Here is a 6,242-nt window from a genome sequence, read left to right as displayed (position 1 = left end):
GATGCTCTGATGGTTATTGTATGGAAAGTGTTCTGCGTAGGATGTGTGCAGTGCCTAGTAGTGCAATTTTCTGTATGTTATATGTGTTTGTATGTCCTGGTGTTTTTGTTATTATTATTATTATTATCATTATTATTCAGTATAGTTTTATTGTTATCGTGTGCTTTCACTGCACTACTGAGCACAGCTGTGTGTATCTTGGTATGTGCTGTGGTTTGTTTTTCCAATGTTATAATTTTTATTGTATTGAAAGTGCTTTACATAAGATGGGTTCAGTGTTTAGCAGTGCTATTTCCTGTATGTTATATATATATATTATTTCTAAGTCCTGGTGTTTTAGTTACATATTTGTAATATATTTTTTCAACCGTGCCTATTTCACCTATTATTATAGGGATTATTTCTGCTTTCATGCTCCACATTCAGGTTATCTCTATTCCCAAATCTTAGAATTTCAAGAGTCTCTCTTTCTCTGTTACTACTACAACTACTACTACTACTACTACTACTATTACCACCACCACCATCACTACTACTACTATTACTACTACTACTACTACTACTACCACCATCACTACTACTACTACTACTACTACTACTACTACTACCACCACCACCACCACTATCACTACTACTACTACTACCACCACCACCACCACCACTATCACTACTACTACCACCACCACCACCACCACCACTATCACTACTACTACTACTACTACTACTACTCTACTACTACCACTACTACTACTATTACTACTACTACTACTGTCGTTGATGTTATTGTTGTTGTTGTTGATGTTGTTGTTGTTGATGTTGCTGTTGTTGTTGTCATTGTATTTTCCTTTTTTTTTGTCAGCATCACTCCAATTACCAATATCAGAGTCAATTGGTGTTGCTGCTCTGTACGTTCAAATATCAATGAAAGCTTAGACGAAATCTATTTGATCATCAGATGTGTTGTGAGCAGGAAACCTGAGATCTGTTGCAGGAAATAATTCTAAACCTTCCTTCCTCACATATATAAGCACACATACACACATACACACATACACACACACACACGTACACACACATACATATACACACACACACACACATACACATACACAGATGTATGCACGCATATTCACAAGTGCAAGCACACACATTTTAACATGCACACATGCATCCACCCATACATCCACCTACACACCCACTAACACACACACACATACACATGCACACATATTCACATGCATGCACACCCGTATTTACGAGTACGCACATATTTACATGCACACACACATATTTACGAGTACACACATTTATATGCGCACACACATATTTCCGAGTACACACACATTTACATGCACGCACACATACACATAAACACCACACAGAAACTTGCACCTACACACCAGCAGTGAGGTGGCAGAAACGTTAGCACGTCGGGTGAAATGCTTAGCAGTATTTCGTCTGCCGTTACGTTCTGAGTTCAAATTCTGCCGAGGTCGACTTTGCCTTTCGTCCTTTCGGGGTCGATTAAATAACTACCAGTTATGCACTGGGGTCGATATAATCGACTTAATCCGTTTTCTGTTCTTGTTTGTCCCTTCTGTGTTTAACCCCTTGTGGGTAGTAAAGAAATAAGTATTTTGTCTGTCGTTTCGTTCGGAGTTCAAATTCTGCCGAGGTTGACTTTGCCTTTCATTCTTTCAGGGTCGATAAATTAAGTACCAGTTATGCACTGGGGTCGATATAACCGACTTAATCCCTTTGTCTGTCCTTGTTTGTCCCTTCTATATTTAGCCCCTAGTTGGCAATAAAGAAAAAAGAAACTTACACCTACACACCCAACTCGAAACACACATATTGAGAGATAGTTGTAATATAAAGACAGACACACTCAGGTACACGAGCACTGCATTATAACATAAGTGGTTACACAAACTCATACATACACACTTACCTATGAAAAATGATTGACTGATGTAAGAGAGTTAAATATTGGTTTCATATTTTGGTACAAGATCAGTAATTTCAGGGACAGGGGTATGTTAATTACATTAATTACATATGTTAATTACATTTGTTTTATCAACCCTGAAAGGACGAAAGCCAAAGCAGACTTTGGCAGAATTTGAACTCAGAACATAAAGACAGACAAAATGTTGTTGAGCCTTTTGCCCTGTGTGCTAAAGATTCTTATTTCTTTATTGCCCACAAGGGGCTAAACATAGAGGGGACAAACAAGGACATACAAACGGATTAAGTCGATTACATCGAGCCCAGTGCGTAACTGGTACTTAATTCATCGACCCTGAAAGGATGAAAGGCAAAGTCGACTTTGGTGGAATTTGAACTTCGAACGTAACAGCAGACGAAATACCACTAAGCATTTCACTCGGTGTGCTAACGATTCAGCCAGCTCGCCGCCTTAGGAGGATTAAATATTAATCCTAAAGTGGATGACGATGACAACAATGACAGTGGCACTTGGAGCAATGACGATGGTGGAGGGCAACAATGAGGGCTGCTGTGGCAATGTTGATGATGATGATGACGACGACAATGACGACGACGGAAATATATATGTATGTATACAGCACATTTCTGAATAGCTTCTCTTTGCCACATTTCGATCACAAGACACTGGTCAATTTGAGACTACAACAGAAGATATTTCTTCAAGGTGCCAGAGATACGGATGGAAACTGAAACCACGTGATTGTTGAGTAAATTTTGCAACATCACAGTCACGGTTGTACCTATGCAAGCCACATCTACCTGCTATTCCTATCTTCTTATGGCACACTGACATACCTTATTTTACACTTTTTCTTTGCACTGACACAACACCATCTCTCATACCCTTAGCATCTCACCACCTTGTCACTTTTTTGTTTTAGTTATTGTGTTTAATTTTTTTCATTTTTTTTTTGTGTAATCTCAAAAAGGAAATAAAAAAAGTAGATGAAATAAATTTAAAAGTATAGTAAAATAAAATATATATTAAACATTGCAGAATTTTTGTTTTTATTTTCTATTTTATTTTTATTTATTTATTTAAGTTTTTTTTATGAAGCTCATTTTCTAACAAATAAATAAATGTTTTGAAGTTGGCATCTCAATGTCAACTTTGCCCCAGGGATAAAAATGTCATCGGATGTAAATGCAGGAGAAAGCATGACACCTCGTTGGTTTCCTGCTCAACTTTAATTTCCCTTCTGTGTCCAGTTTTATTTAATGACTTACGCATGAAACAGTGATGCAGAATTACCTTAACAACACGAAGAATCGAGTTTTCAAGACTCCTCCCCTGTTACTACCACCTTAACCTCCACCACCACCACCACCACCACAACCATCAACACACCCACCATTGTCACCAGCATCATCTTCCATCCACCACCTCCACCACCACCACCACCACATCAACACACCATTGTCACCAACATCATCTCCCATCTGCCACCACCACCACCACCATTACCACCATAGCCACCATCACCATCACAATGGTAGTATAACAATTGTTACCACCACTATCATCAGCACTATCACCATCACGATTATCTTTACCTCTACCACCCATACACTATTGTTGACAACATCATCATCTGTAGCAGCAGCAGTATTAGCATCATCAGTATTGACAGCCACACCTCCAGTTTCAAACCCCCGGAGGCAGGCAGAAAAAGATGGTTGAGTTGAAGGAACTTCAGAAAATTTACACTTTCATTCTGGCCTGTAATATCTGAAGTCATTAGAGAGAGAGAGGGAGAGAGAGATAGATAGATAGATAGATATAGAGAGAGAGAGAGAGAGAGTATGACTGATTGAAAGTAAAGGAATGACAAACAAAAGAGTGGTTTATAAGGAGAAAAAAATCTAATGAATGAAAATAAAAAGTAATGAGTAAAATCATTGTAGGGAATTAATTACAACTATACAAACAGCAATACATGAGTTGTTAGAAGTATTGTAATTTATTATATCATGCCCAAAGGTTTGCTTGTTTTTTTTTTTTTTACTTATCATTGCTGTTGTAGTTTTTTTTTTTTGTTTGTTGTTTTTTAGTCAGTGAGTTGGATTACCGTTTGTTAAATTCATTCATACATCCCACACTACTATTTGTAACAGCCTTTCGAGGAAAGCTCAAAGGTGAAGTCTAGGTAAATGACTTGAAGTCTCTTGAGTAGAAGGGTTTGAAAATGACTATAGAAACTGCTTCCTTACTCCACTGTAACTATATATGCATGTTATCGTCATCATCATCATCATCATCATCATCATCATCTGTTAATGTCTGTTTTTTACCCTGGCACAGACTGGATGCTCTGTGAATATATTTAATGAGTTTAGTATTACCAGACTAATTAGAATAGAAGTAATTGGGTAGCAAAATGATATAGTATTACTTTGCGCTTAAAAGTTATTATTGTGATTTCCAGTACAAGATCATTATGGTAAATGATGGCTTACCATTTACCATTTAGTGATGTGCTCAGGCTAATTTTGACAGTTTGCCTAAAAGGAAAAGCGAACAATATTCCATCTCAAAATAAAAGTATTTTAAAAAATCAAAAAATATCAACTAGATTATAGCTGGGAGATAACAGTTTACTTAAGGTAGTTGCCCTCAGCTTCTACCGCAGCCTCCAGATGGCTTTGGAACCTGGCACATACATTGTGTTCATGTGGGAAGATTTTCAAACACCTCCTTGATCTTGGCCATCAGATTGGCATTGCTGTGCTGGCAGGGAAGCTCATGTTTTTCTCAGCCAAGCCGTGCACATAATCCATGGGATTACAATTGAAGGAAATAGGAGGCCAAAAATTGGAGCTTATGAAGTCATAGAAATTCTCTGACGACCACCTCTGGCTATTTCCTGAGGTATGACAAGGAGCCAAATCTTGCTGCCACACATATGGCCTTCCAGCAGCAACCCTCTCCAGCTAGGGATTGACCACAGTTTCCAGTAGCTTCACATAGCTGTCTGACCTGAGCCTAATGTCCTGTTCAAAAGTGTGGGGTAACATGACATCACCTTCATCGGAAATATATCCAAAGACTATCACAGTTTGTTAGAAATTCATTTTCCCGAGGTCCACATCATGTCATATAGCTTTTACAGTGTTCATTTCATAGGGCATTGAGCTGCAGTCATGATGTTGCCATTTTGATACCTGGCATGAATCATCATAATACAGGTAACTATTTTCCAAAATTAAGATGGCTGCCAGTCTTCCATGTCAGCTAATTTTTTCTCAACTTCAACTTTACTTTTTATGCTTTCCAACACCGTTGACTGTTCACCAATACAAGCTGTTCCTCAAAAAAAGGAGACATAAAAATCATCAAATTAACCTGAACACCTTGTTGATGCACTCATTGAGCTAATGTGGAAGTGACTGAATATTCCAAGATATGTGTACCTATAATAGAACTCGTTGGCAGAATCAGTATGGCATAGTCTATGACAAGACTTCAGTGCTTGATTTACAGGTATAGTTCATTGCAAGGTTTCTGCACAGTTCCTCTCAATTTAAAAGACTTAGATTGATCTGATACTATAGTAATAATAATCTTTAAACCACCTTTTTTCTGAAGAGCACAAAAAAAAAAAAATCGAAATGTTAGTGTCTACATATTTAATCCTTTTAATACTACCTACCTGACACTACCCTTTGTTCTCTCATACTAGCTTCCTACTTTAGGTGATCGAAATTAAAACTTTCCCTCAGATTTTCATGTTAATTTCTTTCAAACACCAGCTTCATAATGACAATTATTTCATTAAATTCTTCTTTATTTTCAAAAGTAATTGAAATGAAAGCTCAAAAGAAATATATTATTAAAAGGTTTAATGCTATGAAACATGATAACGCTAAACTAAAAATAAATAAGCAATAACAGGAAAAACAAAAACGATATTAGTGTGTGAAAAATAATATTACATAATTATTTTGGACATATTTCAGCTCTATTCTGATCATCATCAAGACATAACCTTTACTTTACTTGTTAAAATAAATATGAATCACTAATTAAATGCCTCGATTTGTGCATTTGTTTAGGATTTAAATAATTCAGAGATGCCATTTGTATGAAAAACATTAAGCAAATTACCTTATATGTTATTCTAATTGAATAAATTTGGATTTAAAGAATGGAGTAATCAAATACTACAATATCTACTAATTGTTTAGCCTCATTCCCTACAGACTGAAACTTTTAAGAATTGAAGCTGTTTTCA

At 36.7% G+C, this 6,242-nt stretch overlaps 1 long non-coding RNA gene across 1 annotated transcript in view; it reads left to right on the top strand.

The window, feature by feature from the left end:
- LOC118762784 overlaps positions 1–5,020 on the top strand; it is an 8,813-nt gene extending 3,793 nt beyond the window's left edge. Inside the window, exons 2-3 of the long non-coding RNA XR_004998534.1 lie at positions 3,612–3,616; positions 4,893–5,020. This is a non-coding gene — a long non-coding RNA (uncharacterized LOC118762784). The remainder of the gene's footprint in view (positions 1–3,611; positions 3,617–4,892) is intronic.
- The last annotated feature ends 1,222 nt before the right edge of the window (positions 5,021–6,242 follow it).

The sequence above is a fragment of the Octopus sinensis genome, linkage group LG3, assembly GCF_006345805.1.
Source record: "Octopus sinensis linkage group LG3, ASM634580v1, whole genome shotgun sequence".
Taxonomy (NCBI): Eukaryota; Metazoa; Mollusca; class Cephalopoda; order Octopoda; family Octopodidae; genus Octopus; species Octopus sinensis.
This window is presented reverse-complemented; position numbering and strand designations above follow the sequence as displayed.